Genomic DNA, 18,432 nt, shown 5'->3' on the forward strand with positions numbered 1-18,432 from the left:
CATCACAAAGGAGTCAGATGTCGAGTATTTCATAGTAGATGGAAAGTACTTGCTTCTACCCATTATTGGAAGCTTAGAGAAGTTTCCACTTTCCTTGAGAACTGAAGGGATTTGGAACAGAAGCTTGTTCATTTACATGATTTTATAATGAGTAGAGACAATTACTGAAATTTCAACACTACTTAAAAACTGGAAAGCTATAAAAATTGTCTTGCTTAGATAACAATTCAACACAGACCACCAGAACTACCACCTAAGTATTAACCTGCAGTATCACCAAAATAGCTTCATTTCAGTTCTTGACTGAATAGTGAATTTTATAAGACTTGACTACTGTGAAAATGAAGTTACTCTTTTGCTCAGTTTGTAGAGGTGAGCTCACCTGTGTCTACCTACAGAAAACAGAACTCTGCTTTTCCCTGGACACAAAAGCATTTCAACTACTTCCACGTCAATGTTTTCTGTTGAATTATCATTTGAGCACTTTGTAACATTTACATGTGTCACAAATGTCATTTTCATAGGGAGTGATCTTCATTCAATTAAAAATTTGATCCTCATAGATTTTCTTAAACATTACTTATAATGAAATCCTAAACATAATGCAGAAAAAAAATATTTAAACTTTTCCATTTTCAGCTGTTCTACTACCAGCTCAAACTTTAGTTTTAGAATCTCTAAGTTTGTCATAGTAACCCAAGCATTTCTCAGTAACAAGGCAGTTCTTGAATTTAAAGTAGTTATCAGCACAGATAGAGATATGTAACATGAAAGTTTAAAGTATATTGGTAAATACATATGTTCAGAAACACAGAATTTTATTTTAGTTATTTAATTAGTCTTTGTGATTTTATTAACTCTTTCAAGAGTCCTCTTTGAGTAATGTCATGTTTAACAGTGTCCTGGTGTAGCATGTTAAAACTATGCCAGTAAGTAAAATGCACACATCTTCCCATAGCATTGTGCTTGCTGTGTCTAACAGACTTATATTGTCAGCACAGTCACAGCAATTACTACAATAGTTGCTGAAACTCAAACACCTGCATACATCTGCACATACCTCTATGCAGATGGCTATCCCTAACTCCTAATATGATTATCTCCAGTGATATATAGGCTACCGTATGATCCCTAACTCTTTTGGGACATACTGTCCACTTAACAGAGATATAAGGACATTCCTTCCATGTTAAAAGAGACTTATTTCACCTACTGTAAGAGTATACCATTTCCCAAAACTGTTATCAGAAAATTATTATGATTTTAATACCCATTATGAGTAGATAAATGAAACTGCTTTGAGTATCTTTCAGATATTTTTATATACCAGCATTCTGTTCTGCCTATTATCAACACATAGTTTCAGTTTAAGATTCTCATTTGTTCCTGTCAACTGATTCTAGAGAATAATGATATAGTGTAGACTGTTTAACAAGAAAAAGAGATAATATTTTATTTCCATTCAAATCACCCTGTTTTCTTAATCTTCTGTGACTACTGAAGATATCGCCAGTTGTCCCTATTTCTCACGCGGTTCCAATTGTTTTCTTGTGACAAAAGCCTGGAGCATGTCAATTTTATCTCATGATTTTTTTTTCTCATTAAAGACCTAGATTGTGAAAAAGCGTAATTCATGTACTTAATGCTAAATGAGTTTATGTCTAAAACTAACAGGAGGAAAAGACACGGCAGCATCTCCTTTAGAATAACTTCTGCATTAATAAGCTATTCAAAAGGATGAACAAGAAGAATTAATTCATTTTCCAGAGTTACTCGGAGAAAGTCATGGCAGTCTCTCCAAATATTATCAGGATCAGGCAACTTCTATGTGATGTCTGTTACAGCTGATTGCAGAGATAGTTTGTTACTACAAGCAGCTTCACTCAATCCACTTACTGTCAGATATGCATTTTCATCCTTTTTCACATGACTGCTGATAAAATAATAAAAATATTTTCACTGATGGTTTTAGTTAACTTTTTTTTTTCATATAGTCATTGTCTTTGGAGAATACTGTAGAATGGAAGAGAATTAAGACAGAAATGGTTACCTATTGCTTGTGTACATTTTTTTTATTGCCATACATACCTATTTTCCATTTTTAGCACTCACATTTTTATATACCACAAAAAGACAACCTGGTAATTTTGAATCAGTGAGGTCAACTGGGGCAGCATAGGTATTTCATGCATTTCCAGAACCTGGATGACTTCACAGAGTAAAAACACTTTGAACCATTTCCTTTATCAATAAATTCCTGATGAACTCAGGTTCCAAACTTACAAGATTACAGGCAGAAAAAAGGGGAAGAGAGGCCAATATATGGAATATATTTGTGTTTATACACATAAATACCTTTTTACACTGCAGTCCCCAAAATCATGGCTCTTATTTATAGTAACAACAATTTCCTAGTCATCAAATTAATGTATACATGCATATTTTGCTGTTAAAAATTTTCAAGAAGTATGATTTTGGCTGTGGGAAATCGGAATGCAATTCACATCAAGACTGGGGAAAAAAATTATTAAAAAAATCGACATGGATGTGTCTACCTGTCAGCAAAGCTGTACTCTGTCAGTGGAGGATGTTCTCAGTTGCCTAAAAGAAATATATTTTAGGTGCCTTAGACTATCTGAGGCATCTACATGGAGTTACCAAATATGGGAGACTCCTGTCCTTCTACAGCAACTACTACTGGCCAGACAGGACACCATAGGGCCCAGTTGCCCATCTTCAGTCAACTGAATTGTGCCCTAATTGTCTACTTTAAAAGTAGCCTTGGAATTGTTCCTAAAGTTTTTATCAGCTACGAACACAAGCATAGCATTTAACAAATATGCATACTGAAAATTATGCTGTTCCACTAGAAAATAAGAAGAAAGCCGACAGGAAGATTATTTCTCAGAAAGAACACTATTGCAGATCAAGCCCAAAGACAGTGTGTGTGATAATCTTTGAATCTTTCCAAAGTTTTAGCAGGTATCAATAGGTTGAAATTGGATTTGAAATTCCTTTAGAGTAAGTTAACAATTCACAGGAAGGATCCTGTTTTGCAGACAGTTGTACTGGTTGAGAGATACCTTGATATTTGACATGAAGTTTAAGTAAGATCTTTATCCTTATGAAAAATATGCATATGGGAGACATGTCAAAAATATTTGTAGCTTCCTTAGCCCCTGTAAATAATATTAGTTCAGTTGCCGCAACTCATAAGTAAGAGACAGAAAAACCACAGAGTAGCTCAACCTGCCAAGAAAAATTCAGGTTCCAAGGAATAGTCTTGTGCTAACTACTAAATCTGTATTATCTTTTTAGAACTTTTTGCCACATGAATAAAAACATAATTGCCAGGAAAAAAGAATGAATCATAAACATAGCTGTGAGGTAAGCTTGTAGTGAACTTATCCAAAGCTATATTCCTACAGCTCCACTAGGTATTCCAAAGCCTCATAGAGCTGCAATTCAAATGGAAACAAGATTTTGTATGCAGCCATAAAAATTACTCTAGTCTAGTCACTTCTGCTGTTAACTAGGATTTTCTGCACACTGTGCAAAAAGACTCGTTGAGTTCATGCTTATCGTTTACACAGTGAGCTGGAAGCTGCAGTACTTATGATAAAGAGACTGACCCTGAGTCACAGATTATACCTGAAAATGACAGTACAATCAATAAACACTAATGATGGATAGATGAGAAGCAGATTTCACAGATGGCCTCAACTCTTGGATATTTGCGTGAGGAGCTGATTTCCGGATAGGCACGGACCTTGAAGTAAGCCTGTCAGCCAAGAGTGGATACAGCAAATGTCTGCTGGAAACACGGGCTGGAAAAAATGAGAAAAATTTTCTGCACTTGCTCACAAGCCTGATGATAGGACAAAAGAAAACATGAATCGGCATGCATGTCCAAAAATTATTATCTGGCAACATAAGGTCTTCAATCAGTTTCGCATTCATCACAGATTAAAGTCTGGCATGCTCAAAGACATATGTGCAGGTGCCAAGTATATAAGCAACCTGAGACAAGAATTTACTGGCATGCTTAGGGACACTTTTCATTTGTTGTTAGAATGCAGGACTGAATGGATTATTTATTAGCATATTTTTTGACTCAGCTGAGCAAACAATAACAATAGATGCTGGGTTTGGGTTATTGACTGAACTGGCTACAAGTTAACCTATCATACAGATACCAGAAAAAAAAACCCACAAAAACAAACCTAAATACAGATCTAGACAAAAACTGCAATAATTTACACATATTTTCAAAATATTCCAAAGAATTCATTAAGTGTTGTGTAAGAGACATTGTGTAATCATAGAATCATAGAATGATTTGCGTTGGAAGGGACCTCAAAGATCATCCAGTTCCAACTCCACCCCGCCATGGGCAGGGACACCTTCCACCAGACCAGGTTGCTCAAAGCCCCATCCAACCTGGCCTTGAACACTTCCAGGGATGGGGCATCCACCACCTCTCTGGGTAACCTCTTCCAGTGCCTCACCACCCTCACAGGGAAGAACTGTTTCCTCATACCTAATCTAAATCTACCCTCTTTCAGTCTAAAACTGTTAACCCTCATCCTGTCACTACAATCCCTAATAAAGAGTCCCTCCCCACCTTTTCTGTAGGCCCCATTTAGGTACTGGAAGGCTGCTGTAAGGTCTCCCAGCAGCCTCCTCTTCTCCAGGATGAACAACCTCAACTCTCTCAGCCTGTCCTCACAGGGGAGGTGCTCCAGCCCCCTGATCACCTTTGTGGCCCTCCTCTGGACCTGCTCAAGCAGGTCCATGTCTTTCTTATGTTGGGGGCCCCAGAGCTGAACACAGTACTCCAGGTGTGGTCTCACGAGAGCAGAGTAGAGAGGAAGAATCACCTCCCCAGACCTGCCAGCCACACTTCTTTTGATGCAGCCCAGAATGCAATTGGCTTTCTGGGCTGCAAGCGCACATTGCTGGCTCATATTCAGTTTTTCATCCAATAAAACCCCCAAGTCCTCCTCCGCAGGGCTGCTCTCAATCCACTCATCGCCCAGCCTGTGCCTCGGATTTATGCTTGGGATTGCCCTGACCCATGTGCACTTGGCCTTGTTGAACCTCATGAGGTTTGCAAGGGCCCACCTCTCAAGACTGTCAAGGCTCCCTCTGGATGGCATCCCTTCCCTCAGGCGTGTTGACTGTACCACACAGCTTGGTGTCATCAGCAAACTTGCTGAGGGTGCACTCTACCACACCAACCATGTCGCCAACAAAGATGTTAAACAGTGCCAGTCCCAGTACCAACCCTTGAGGAATGCCACTCATCACTGCTCTCCACTCAGACATCAAGTCGTTGATCTCAATTCTTTGAGTGCGACCATCCAGCCCGTTACTCATCCACTGAGTGGTCCATCCGTCAAGTCCGTGCCTGTTCAATTTAGAGACAGGGATGTTGTGGGAGATGGTGTCAAATGCTTTGCATAAGTCTATGTAGATGACGTCCATTGCTCTTACCTTATCCACCAACACTGTAACCCCATTGTAGAAGGCCACCAAATTTGTCAGGCACAATTTGCCCTTAGTGAAGCCACGTTGGCTGACACCAATCACCTCCTTATTTTCCATGTGCCCTAGGATAGTGTCCACGAGGATCTGCTCCATGAACTTGCCAGGCACAGAGGTGAGACTGACTGTCCTGTAGTTCTCCAGGGCTTCTTTTTCTCCCTTTCTAAAAATGAGGATTATGCTTCCCCTTTTCCAGTCAGTGGTATCTTCCCTGGACTGCCACAGCTTCTTGAAAATGATGGGTAGTGGCTTAGCCACTTCCTCTGCCAGTTCCCTTGGGACCTACAGAGGCATCTCATCAGGTCCCATGGTCTTGTGCACCTTCACGTTCCTTAGATGGTCTTGAACCTGACCTTCTCCTGCTGTAGGCTTTTCTTCATTCTCCCAGTCACTGCCTTTGCCTTCTGTGTCTTGGGCAGTGTGGCTGGAGCACTTGCAGTGAAGACTGAGACAAAGAAGTCACTGAGTACCTCAGCCTTCTCCATGTCACAGGTAACCAGGTCTCCCATTTCCTTCCGGAGAGGGCCCACATTTTCCCTAGTCTTCCTTTTATCATCGACCTACCTATAGAAGCTTTTCTTGTTGCCCTTGACATCCCTGGCCAGATTTAATTCTATCAGGGCTTTAGCTTTCCTAACCTGATCCCTGGCTGCTCGGACAGTTTCTCTGTATTCCTCCCAGGCTACCTGTCCTTGCTTCCACCCTCTGTAGGCTTCCTTTCTGTGTTTGAGTTTGTCCAGGAGCTCCTTGTTCATCTGTGCAGGCCTCCTGGCATTTTGCCTGACTTCCTCTTTGTTGGGATGCATCGCTCCTGAGCTTGGAGGAGGTGACCCTTGAATATTAAACAGCTTTCTTGGGCCCCTCTTCCCTCCAGGGCTGTATCCCATGGTGCTCTCCCAAGGAGATCCCTGAAGGGGCCAAAGTCTGCTCTCCTGAAGTCCAGGATAGCCAGCTTGCTGCCCACCCTCCTCACTGCCCTAAGGGTCTTGAGCTCCACCACTTCGGAGTCACTGCAGCCAAGGCTGCCCTTGAGCTTCATTGATAACAGTAACAATTCCAAGAAAAAGTGTTAGATACCCCCTGTGTCTCAAGAAAAGATAATCCCCAAACTGAGAACAGTTTAGCAATCATTAGGTTTAACTAGAAGATAATAGAGACACACAGCACCATACTTAAGGACAAAGCGGGGTGTTTTCTTTTCGTCTAGATATTTCATTTGTCTCAGATATAAGATTAATCTTCACTTACGGGAATAAGAAAGCAATGACAGTGAAAACTCCCTTATCATCCATATATACTTCCTTTATTGCTCAAAGGCTAGTGTTTCAAAAAATACAGTCTATTCTATTCTCATAAAAAGGGTGTCTGAGTAGGGATTAGGCAGATGCAAGCTAGACAAAGAGCAGAATCATACATATATCATAATTATACAGTATTAAAAACCCAATAACCCATGTTGATGGGTTACTGCAGACACTTCAGAAGAAGTATAATGACTTCCCCTAAAAAGGCAGGTCTGATGAGACTGCTATTTTGCTCTCAGCCATCAGTCAAATTTGCTGTTAAGATGACAGCATATGCTAACAAAAGGGTATTATTAAAGAAGAGAAAAAAGACATTTTCCCATAAATATATATTTTCCTCGAAGCCCTGTTAGTTTAGCTGGGGGGCAGGGGAAGGGGGGAAGTTTCACTGCTGGTCTGAGTAAAGTTGACCTTGCCTTTCTTTTGAGAAGTTAGAAATCAAGATTTCAGCAGTCTCAAGTTTGCTATAATCCTAAACATGCAAAGTTCAATATTAACATGAAATCAACCATATGCCTTAATATGTAGTATCTTTAGTTGCATTTTCAATTTCTTAATGTATGCCCTTGCATTAGAACCAATAAAGACCTGTGCAATACTATAATATTGTCATATATTTCAAAGCAATGTTCAGTTGCATGAAGAACTGAAGCACATCTACAATGCTTAACCTGAAATAATCTTTTCAAACAGGGAAAGTCCTTACTGATATCTTGGGTAAATTCTTTGCAAAACTTGACTGAAATGTCCTGGTAATTCCACCCTTGAAAAAGCAATGATGAGGGAGTCTACTTATCCTCCAAACCACAGCTTTTTTTTGCCTTTTTTTAGTGGTATTTAAACCAGCTAGTACCATAACTTAATGTCATGACTATTAATGATGTTTTCATTCAAAGGACCATCGAAATTTTGTGCTGTAACTTTCTCTACACAGACTGAACAAGAAGAAAGCATTGAATGTTCTTCAATTAAACCACTACATTCGACAAGATAATTTAATTAGACTCCAGTAGAAAGCTATCTGAACACAGTCCTTTGAGACACTGTCCATTTGCAGCTGAAGACAGCATCCACAGCATACAGCTGAACATAACGGTGGCCAGATTTTGTATATCAAGTCACTATCTTGTTTCAGATAAAAAGGATGCTTACGAAAATAATGTAAGAAACACATCAAGGACTGACACTTCTATCATTGGCATGTTCTTCTACCTTTCTGCACTTGAGACTAAGAGACCTTCTAGCCCAGAAACTGCCTCTGGACCACCTCCACCTGATGGCTACCAGTGAACTCAAAATCCATCAATCTGAGTACTCTGCTTTGAGGTCCTTTATATATATACCTGCTAAAACATCCCTGGCAATGAGTTTGACAGCTTAATTACTTAATAATTTGTTTTATTTTGTTGCTGACTGATAATTTCACCGATATCACACAATGAGAAACGGTGAATAATGAGCCCATCTTCACCTTTTTCCATGCCACTCAATGTCACTGACTCCTGTCACATTACCTTTTAGCACCTCTTTTATAAGCTGAAGAGCTGTAACCTGTTTGATTATCTGTTGAAGAAGCTATAGCATCTCCTTGACATGTTTTCTGCCTTCCCCTGAATTTTTTAGAACCTTGTATCTTTGAGATAGATTAACTGCCTATGGTATTTAAAATTAACAGAAACATATACATTTTTTCCATATTTTTTTTTTATATTGCTCTTGGTTCCTATTCTACTAATTCATAACACTCCATTCACTTTTCTGATCATCACTGAGTTGTGAACTCATATTTTCAGAAAGTTATAGTCAATAATTCCATTACTCCTCTTCGAGGATCCAACAGTATTCAAAAACAGATGACTGAGGGCAAAGGCTAAAGCAAAGATCCTTTGAGAAGTTACTTAGCTGAGAATGGAAGTTACATGCCCAGGAAATAATGCTGCTGTTTCAGCACCAACTACCTTGATTAATTCACTATTATTCAGCTAAAGTGCTCTCCTTCCTACCAGCTTTATTCTTCAAATAATTTATGAGTTCATTGAACAGCATATGTTCCAGTATCTATTATCCCAACACCTCACTGGTATTCTGTCTCGTATAGGGTAAAAAATAACCATTTATTCCCACTCTCTCTTCCCAGGTTTTTAAGTAACTATTTGCCTTTGAGAGAATCTGCCCTCCTACAACTCAGGCTCTTTGAGAGTTTTTGGTAATAAGTATTTTAAAAACTTTGAGAAAATTCCCTGATAGTTCTCTTGCATGTGTTCTTTATTTATGTCAGGAGATAAAACCCAAACAATTATCTCCTACAACACTACTCCAGAACTGTTTATGTCATGTCATATATGTCAATGAATAGGTGGGTATGCTGAAGCTTTTGACAAATAGATTAGGAATATACGTAACTGCCCTTTCATTGCTAGCAAAGGAGACCTCAATCAGATTTGGTACAAGCAACTTGGAAAGCACACTCCTTTAAATTTTAAAGCAGCTCTTTAAAAGCATACACTCATTGTAGGTATGTGATAGAAGAGGAAGGAAACAACAGCAAGAAACAAAAACACCCTTCGTAGAATAGAACGTTAAACAGAGAAAGTGGAAGCAATAGATGACAACATGACAAAGGGCTACTGTACGGAATTTGTGTCTACAAATACTGCCTTGTTAGAATAAACTGATCCTCCAAAGTGATCAAACCCCAATGCAGAAAAAAAGTGCACAAAGTCCAGAACACCAAGAGATCTGAATTTTCACAGTCAGTAGAGGACCAGGTAGGAGCTGCTGGGATTCAAGAGGTTTTCAGAGTGTCTCCTGCTTTTTTTATTTTAAACATCCATTTTTTCCTGTCTATTATAGAATAACTGGAACAAAGATGCTCACCATCCTTCCTGCTGATGCTGGTGACAATGTAAAGCAGAAAGTGAGCTTCACGAAACCAGCAAATGATTCATAAATATGTATGACGTAGTTCTGCTCTGTCAGAAGTGGAGCCTCCCTTACAACAAGTATTTTTCACTTAAAAACATATCATTTATTAAAACCATAAAACAGTCTTGACAGAAAAGAAAAGAATCCTCCCTCCCCTGAAGAATGTCAGAATTGTTCTTCATGGATCTTCAACTGTTTAGGGAACTGGGTGCTGAAGCCAAAGCATCAAGTGCTGTGCTAAAACCATATATATTTTTTTTTACGATTGCAATGATATCTATGATATCACTATGAAGTGATTCATATAGCTAAAGAATAGAAGGCTTCAGAACCCAGTGTTCTGGTGATATAACATATCCAAAACATCATGTTTGCTTGACAAAGGAGACCCAGTTCCCCCTGCTTTTTGGTTTACATAGTACACAGTACTATCAAGAGTTGTCAGTTCTCATCAGCAATTCCTGAAGTTGATGCATTTTGGACTTCCTGAAACTCAAAACACTGCAACGAAGCAACTGCTTCTCTGAACACCATTGATCTTAATTCAGACAAAAGTCCAACCTATGCAGTAAGCATCCATATTTTCACTGACTGGGAAAAGTGAAGCAGCATACTGTCATGAGTTTGGTTAACCTGCCAGAAAAGGGAAGGCCTGATGTCTGAAGGAATAATCACTCAATGCTCAAGCAGCTGTCATCTGAGTGAATTTACTATAAAATGTTAGTTGGAGAATATGAAGCACCAGGAATACGTATGCTATGATACAGTACACATACCAGACACTATCATATATACCATACATACATAGATAAGTAATTCCCCAACCGTGATGTTTTTTCCCCACCAATGCCCACTGGTTTCAGGCAGCTACAATGAATCTGGTGGAATCACAATATGGGTGTCTACAATTGCCTCAAAGAATTTTATAGACTGATAGCAACAGAAGAGCATTCTTCACGCTGACAAGACCACAAAGGTTGTTCAGTTAAGACTTGTCTTGCACCAACCAAAGCAAATGAAAAACTTCCTGGGATGACCTTGTATTAGCCAGCCATTGAACTAAGGGAAGAAGGAGATCCCATTGTCTGCAAGGCTTAGTGAACTCATCACATGCCTGAAAAGATCCTGAGAAGGCCTCTTGACTTCATTCTGGGTCCGTGAAGAACACAGGTTATCCAATGATAAATGTCCCAAGAGAAGTAGTAGTATGACCTTGCACTTCAGACAAAGAGACGGCTCTGGCCAGTGCCAAGACACAGTAAATGGTTTTCTAAAAACAACCTTCTTTCTAAAGAATAGAAGGCTTCAGAACCCAGTGTCAGCTCAAATAACAAGGAGGAGGTGGCAGGCCATCTCTGGACTTCCACAACGGCTGCCACCATACTCTTTTCAAGACTGGTTACAACCTTCTTTTTAAATTATTTTGGGGAGTTTGTTTTTGAGAGTGGAGTGGGAGATTCCAGAAAAAATTATTTAATCAGCCAGATCTTTCAATTTTGATTCTCTTTTCCTGGTGTTTGATTCAAATACTTGCAGGTTTTGAAATCAACACCAGGAAAACACCAAGCACTTTTTATTTATGTGCATGTGCACCTCTGTGAAAAATTAATATACGAAATACAGGCATCTTCAAGTCTCCTAGCAAAAAGTCTTCATGCAAAACTTCATAGCCTGAAGAAGTGTTGTGTCTAAAGAAATCAAGCCAGGAAAACAGTATTACACTATGATTTTTCACATATTACATTTTTCACAAGTAATGTTGCAAATTAGTTTAGAATTCATCACCAAGAAAAAGACTTATTTGGGGAAAACTGACAGATAGTTATGTAAAGAATTTCCTTGTTTCTGAAATTAAATAAATTGTTGGGTCTAGCATAAACTTATATATATGCTATTTTGTGGGTTTTTTTAATTAATGCATGTTTTTGTTTTGTACACATTGTACAAATTCTTGAATCTTGAAACTTTTTCCTCAAAACTCCTATTCTAAAATCTACCTACTTTGCTACAACACAGAGAAACATGTTTTTACCAGTAATTTTTTATGATAATAAAGAGCAACGGTGTTTACTATACAAAATCCAAGTCCCGTAGATCAAATCTTAGAAAACAAACAGCAGCTGTCTGACCAGGTTTATACAGACATGGTATTATGAAGTTTTCAGAATTGTTTATCTTAAATGCTCATCTTCATAAGTAGCGAATGCTTAATGCACAACCACAAGTAATCAATTTATTTGGGTATTTTTGTATGATTTACATATGTTTCATTTTCCAAAACTAATTCTTCAATTTCAGAGGCTGATGCCTGTTATGTGACTTAAATCAACAGCAATACTGACAAACACATTAATTTGGAACATCATGGTGAGTCTCTCCACTGAAGTGGAAAAAAAATAATTAGAAGTTCAGTATCACTCAGTTAAATCTAAACCTCCACATATTAGCAGGAAGCAGGTAAATTTAACATCAAATTTAACGTAATGACAATTTGTTAAGAGACTGCAGATTGCTAAGATTTTCAGGGACATACAACCCTAACAGAGAATCAGTGTTTTTCTTCTAAAGCTTTCATAAATGTGTACAAATGTTGACCTTGCATGACCTTTAGAAATTATCTAAAACATAGTAGTTAATCGAACAGCTTGATAATTTGACATATTATTCCCCATTATTTGCTGGCCAAAGTCAGAAACTAAAAAGTAAAACTAGCACTTATTTAACCTTGGTAATTTTCATGAGGTTCGTGGACAGCATTTTAATTACAAATAGTATACATGATTATGATTGCAAGGTACACTGCCCAGGAGTATTTTGACCTGACATTCAGGAAAAGGTATTTGGTTGCTCAGTGAAAACTATTGTATTAAAAAGAATTTCTAAACTAGAAGCCTCAAGAGCACTTTCTTTCCTTGAAAGCTGTGATGTTTTATAACAAAACCTTCATAACAGACATACATACTACTACTGCTTTGGGCTTTATAATAGTTGATAAAAGACAATAATACCCATATTTACACACTCATATAGTACCTATGGACTGAAACCCATTGCATTAGTTTTATTTTAAATACAGGTTTCAATACCATATTCAGAGAATCATTATTACCAATTCATTGACAAACTGGAAGACTTTAAGAGGAGCTTCTTCAGTCTGTCCTGATAGATAATACTTATCACTTTATTAATAACTGAAATGAGAGAGTATACTTGTTAAATCTGAGCACAACATTAGCTCAAGGAGAGCTAGAAGCCAGAGCTAGAAGTCCTGGTATACAGGACTAAAATTCAGAACAATCATGCTAAACTGAAGACATGATCTAGTAGAAAATTAAGATGCAATTCAAGAAGGTAAATAGTCTAGCTAAGAATAATCAACTGAGAAAATACAGGATGAGGATGAATAACATGTAGCTATTCTTCAAAATGGTATTTTGGTGGTTAGAGTTACCAAGAGCTAAAAGTGATCAGCAATAGAATATTCTTGCATAAAAGACAACACGCTGCCTTGAAGTGTAAACTAATCTTTACAGTTTACTTGTTGGTATGGCTACAGCTTTTTTTTTTTTTTTTTTTTTTTTTTTTTTAATAGAGGGTACTCTACCTAAGGAATATGGAAGAACTGAAAGGAATTCAGCAGAAAATATGAACTACCAGAAGTCTAGAAAAGGTGACATAAAAGGTAAAATTAAATAATTAGGAGTCTTTCAGTTGACAGGAGACTGAGTGGAGATGTAACAGAAGACAGGCAAAACCAGCCAGAATGGGCGTGCAAAGTGAAAGCTCACTGTGCTCATTCTGCAGGAATACTACTTGTTTGTGGCCACCAGAAGGAATGCTTTCCCAAAACCTAGCCCTCACCTTCTACAGATTTACAGCATGTACTCCTCAGCATCTGGGTGTTGAACTTGTAACTAAGATGGAATTTTCTTTCATCAGCATTCCATTTTGTATTAGTCTCTTGCTTCTACAGAAACATTACACTCAGTTAACTAGTTTCACCATGATTTTACTTAGTCCAAGCACACCGGACACGTTTAACAATGAAGTAACAAATTTTCTATCATGGTTCAAGAGAAGTCTTCAAGAGAAGACTTTAAAGTATAGCAGTACAAGGTTTGCAAACAGAACTACAAGAAAAATGCTGTATATGCAACCATAGCTTTCAGGTAAAAGCAAATACCTCAACTGTTTCTCCAGGTATGTATTTACCCCAAATCTTCGAGGTGTGCATTATCTTCAAAAGCTGGTAACTTAGTTTTTACAGCAAAAATTCATGTCCAAAAAACCCCCATTTCCTAAATGACTTCTCTTGTTTTTTTCATTTACCAAATTTCCCACATTCCCGTACCTTAATGGCATTTTATCTGCCTCCCTTGCTTCACCCGGCCACTTTCATTGCTTAAGATTTCACATGCTGTAAAAGAACATTTGTTTGACACACAGTTACACTTAAGCTCCTGAGTTCTAACACCAGCTCAGCTTAGCTACATAAAATTTGGACATGTTATCAGAACAGAAAGCTCATTAGCAAACAAAGCATTTTGCTTCAGTATGTTATAAAAAGGCAAAATTCCATACTCCACCTCTGTGTAGCTGAAGCGCTGCTGCATCAACAGTACTTTTGTGAGTTTAACTGAGATGCCAATATGAAGAAAATTAACTGAAATACCTGTTTGCAGAACTGAGCACAGGCATCCAAATACTAAACCTGCACTCAAAATCTTAAATTAGACCCTACATCACTACATTCATTACCTCTTAGTTACATCCTAGCAGTCATCTTGCAAGCAATGTATTCACTTTCACAAAAAACACGTTGAAAAGTTAGTCAACGACAGTTTAGAATGACACCTTCTTTTAATGAACCACACATGCTTGCTCCTATGCAAACCAAGTTTTAGCTGTCATGCTGTCAAGAAAGAAAAACTTTAACTCCCTAGTCATATCTATCTTTTTAAGGAAGAACTTCAGAACATTTTATAATAGAAAATTGTTTCATATGTTTAATAAAATCTGCCACTTGCCTTAAAGCCCAGAGAGATGTTACACTTGAAGCTGACAATGAAAAAAAAACCCACCCACAAACCAAACCACAACCAAAGAACAAAACACACAAAAGTGGGAAGCATTTCAAGTTTTATACATGCCTATACTTCTCTTTCCTTGGCCCTCTCTCAGCTTAATGCAATATAAAAGTCCATTAATAAAAAACTGAGCATACATCAAGCAGTCTCAAAGCTTCATTGGGTCATTAACAGTGATAGACCTTCTTAGGGAATATAACTGTGTTTATTAAGAGAAGTCCCGGTCTCAAAATCACCTTAAGTACCTTATCAATGTCCAATGAACAATCATAGGCATTACCCGCAGTGACAAATGTTGCTCAATCTAGGCTGCATTTGAATGCTCCCCTAAATCTGGTTCCAAATCTATTATATTTAAAAAAAAAAACCAACAAAAAAAAAACAAATAAAACCAAACAAACAGGAAAAAAAACCCCAAACAAAAAGCTATACATACTTTTCTGATCTAATGACATTAAGCTTGTTGCATTTAAGTTTTTCTTTTGGCTTTTGCAACAAATTTTGTGGAATTACCTTGGTACTTGAAAATTTGGAAGTGAAACGGAACTGCAACTGGTAATTCTCAAGGTAGGATATCTCCGATTTAACAAAGGGATTTAGTGCAGAACATTCCCTATAAGGGGGACTTCACCTTATTTGAAATTACTTAAATCTTTTCACTCTCAAGGCAGTTTGCAATGTACACTTCTTTGGGCTGGTAAGGAAGGAGGCTTTTGAAGGTAGAGGGTTTTTTTGTTTTTCTTTAAGGTGGTTCAATGTTGTTTTTCACTTTGTAGGAAAGGTACTTAGAACCTCTATGGTGCACCCTGTTCACTTTTTATTCCTTAAATGATTTTAGAAGCACTAAGCAAAAAATAAGAATCTGACTTACTGTCTTTTATATAAGCTATGAGCAAAGGGTGATGAAAATAATCGTGAAGCATTTAAAGTGGGATTTAATCTCCAATAGTGTTAACGATAATCCACATATCTTATTAGAAGTTTATACTTAATCCACAAATGTTCAGTTAAAAAGCCCCAGCAAAGCGTGACTCAAAAAGAAAAGCAGTGAGTTTACAGTTATGTCGTACAACACAACAAACATACTGAAGTCTCAGGTACACTGCTATGCATTTCTTTGTAGGAAATCTGGTAGGATTTTGTTGTTTGCTGTCTTTTCCTAAACATATCTAAACTGACACAAGTAGGTAAGCCAATTTCACAGAAGGCTAAAACGTGGCCATTAAAGACGCCGACATTATACCTCTACGGATACTTAATCCTACCTCTCCGTGACAAATGGAAACTAAGCACGCAAGAGTGAAACAAGTTCGGTGAACTCCTGCCACGCGAAGAGAAGCTGCAGCACCCACTGCCCACCGGCAACAGCGTCCTATACCTCCCCAAAAAGGCAGCGCACACACACACACACACACACACCCCTACCCCATTCCGCCCGCCGCGACGCTCCTCTCCCGCTCCTCTCTGCCCCTCACCCGCGCTGGAAACTTTCAGCCGGCCGCCGGCGCTGAGGCAAGGGGCGGGGGGGGGGGGGGGGTGTCCCAGCGGCACGACCACCACCCCAAACGCCACACTTCCCCGCCCTTCCCCGCCTCACCCCCGGCGGGAGAAGCACAGCCTCAGGGATCCCGCTGACTTTCGGGTCTCGCCGAGCGAACCGATGTGCAACCCTACACCGAGGAACTGCCTCCTCTTGCCCTTCGCCCCTCAGGCGAGCGGCGGGAGGATAACTTTTCAGATGACACTCGCACTTGAGGCGGGACGGGACGGGGGCGAAGGCGCTTACCTGATATCCCCGCTCGGCTGCGGGGCAGGGCAGAGTCCCCGCCGTCCCCTTCATGCCCGAGGGGCTGGCGAACCCGCCCGGAGGCACGAGTCTTCATCCAGGTTCCTCCCCGCAGGCAGCGCCCTCCTTCCCTCGACCCGGCGGGGCGGCAGCCCCGGGCGCTGGGCGGGCGCAAGCTCCGGCAGCCTGGCCGGCGCGGCGGGGAGGGAGGAAGCGGGGGAGGGAGGAGAAGAAGCCGAGCAGGGGGCGGGAAACGGGCTGCGCCCTCCCTCCCTTCTCCTCACGCCGCCGAGCGGGCACACAGCGGCCGGGGAGAAGCTCCCTCTCCAGCGCCGCCGGCTGCCTCGCCGCCCGGCCGCCCTGAGGGAACGGCCGCGCGGCTGAGGGGGCGCGGGCGTCCCGCCGCAAGGTCGCTCCCTCCCTCCCCGCGGCAATCAGGCGCCCGGCGCGGCCCCAGCGCCGCGGTTCTGACAGGGCTCGGCCCTGGGGAGATAGAGGGGGCTCGCTCCGACCGCCGCTGCGCCACCGCCCCCATCGCTAATCGCAGCCCGGTCTCCCCGTCTTCTGCGGGTGGCGGGTCCCTGGGGCCCGTCGCCGCCATGAAGGGAGGGGAGAGGAGGGGAGGACAGAGAGCAGCCGGCGCCTCTGGAGGGCGCTGTCGTCCATCTTAGTGCGGGACCAGAGTGCGCCTGCGCGGGGGGCAACGGTCCGGCGGGCCTGGACCCGCCGCCTGGGGCTGTGGTGGGGCAGGGGATGTTCGGGGTCGGTCCGTGAGGTACGGGTTTGGGAGCGGTTTGCCTGGAAGGCCCTGAGATGGGCGGTAGGAGCCAGGGGAGGACAGAAATTGCGGAGCGGGGCGAAAGGAGCAGGGGGCGGGTGGCGGAGGAGGTTGGGGGAATGTGGGGTTGGGAGAAGAAAAAGGGATCTGGGAGGTAGGGAGGGAAATTGCCCACGACAGAGGAGAAGAATGACTTACAGGTTGGGAAGGTAAATGATAAATTACTTTTTTTTGACGGTTTTTACAACAAGTGTGTTCAGAAAGGCAGAGAGGAGTGAATACCAGTGGAATAACTGAAAAGGAGTAGGAGAAAGTGGTCAGGCAACAAAGGAGAAAATATTCTGTAAATGGACAAGGCAGGGCTTTAGAAGGTGAAGAGAATAACAAGAGAAGGGGGTTGGGGAAGCCAGAATTTTACGGGGCTTGGGAGGAAATGCACATGAAACTGAGGATGATGGGTATGGGGGAGAAGTTTGGCCACCTTAAGGAGATTAGAAAATGGGCCATTGAGGAAGAGATTTTGATTTAAGGAGGATTTTAATTAGGGGAGATACGCATGAGTGAAAGCATTGGAAAAGTAGGAAATAAGGGAGGCACTGCAGGAACTGTTGGACAAGAAGGGACTCGAAGATCAAAAGAACAAGTCAAAGCTTGAAAGAGCTAGGAAAGCTGAGCAGAACACATGGAAGTATTTGGTTGAAAGGAGTGGGAGTATTGGTTGTATACAGAATAGAAATTACACTGCCCATAAACTTTTTCTGTAAGAATTCGGCAGTGTATCTTGCCATTTTCCAGCAAATCATCCCATCCCACATGGGTAGTGGAGAGTTGGATTTCAGCTCTCCAAACTGAACTCACCTTTACAACTAGCATAGCAAAGTGGATCCTAAACATCCAGGAGTGGCAGTGAAAGCAGTATTGCCTACAGACTTGATGTCATCCTAGCCCTTGGAGAACTGAATTGAGTTTTAACTTTTAGCCAACCCAATCTGAAGCATGTATGGG

At 40.7% G+C, this 18,432-nt stretch overlaps 1 protein-coding gene across 2 annotated transcripts in view; it reads right to left on the reverse strand.

Annotated features, from left to right (window-relative positions):
* SGCG (sarcoglycan gamma) overlaps positions 1-16,834 on the reverse strand; it is a 158,208-nt gene extending 141,374 nt beyond the window's left edge. For both annotated transcript variants that reach the window (XM_049823041.1, XM_049823040.1), the window contains exon 1: positions 16,650-16,834. The gene's annotated coding sequence lies outside the window, so the exon portion shown is untranslated. The remainder of the gene's footprint in view (positions 1-16,649) is intronic.
* Positions 16,835-18,432: the final 1,598 nt, after the last annotated feature.

The sequence above is a fragment of the Accipiter gentilis genome, chromosome 19 (assembly GCF_929443795.1).
Source record: "Accipiter gentilis chromosome 19, bAccGen1.1, whole genome shotgun sequence".
In the NCBI taxonomy this organism is placed as follows: domain Eukaryota; kingdom Metazoa; phylum Chordata; class Aves; order Accipitriformes; family Accipitridae; genus Astur; species Astur gentilis.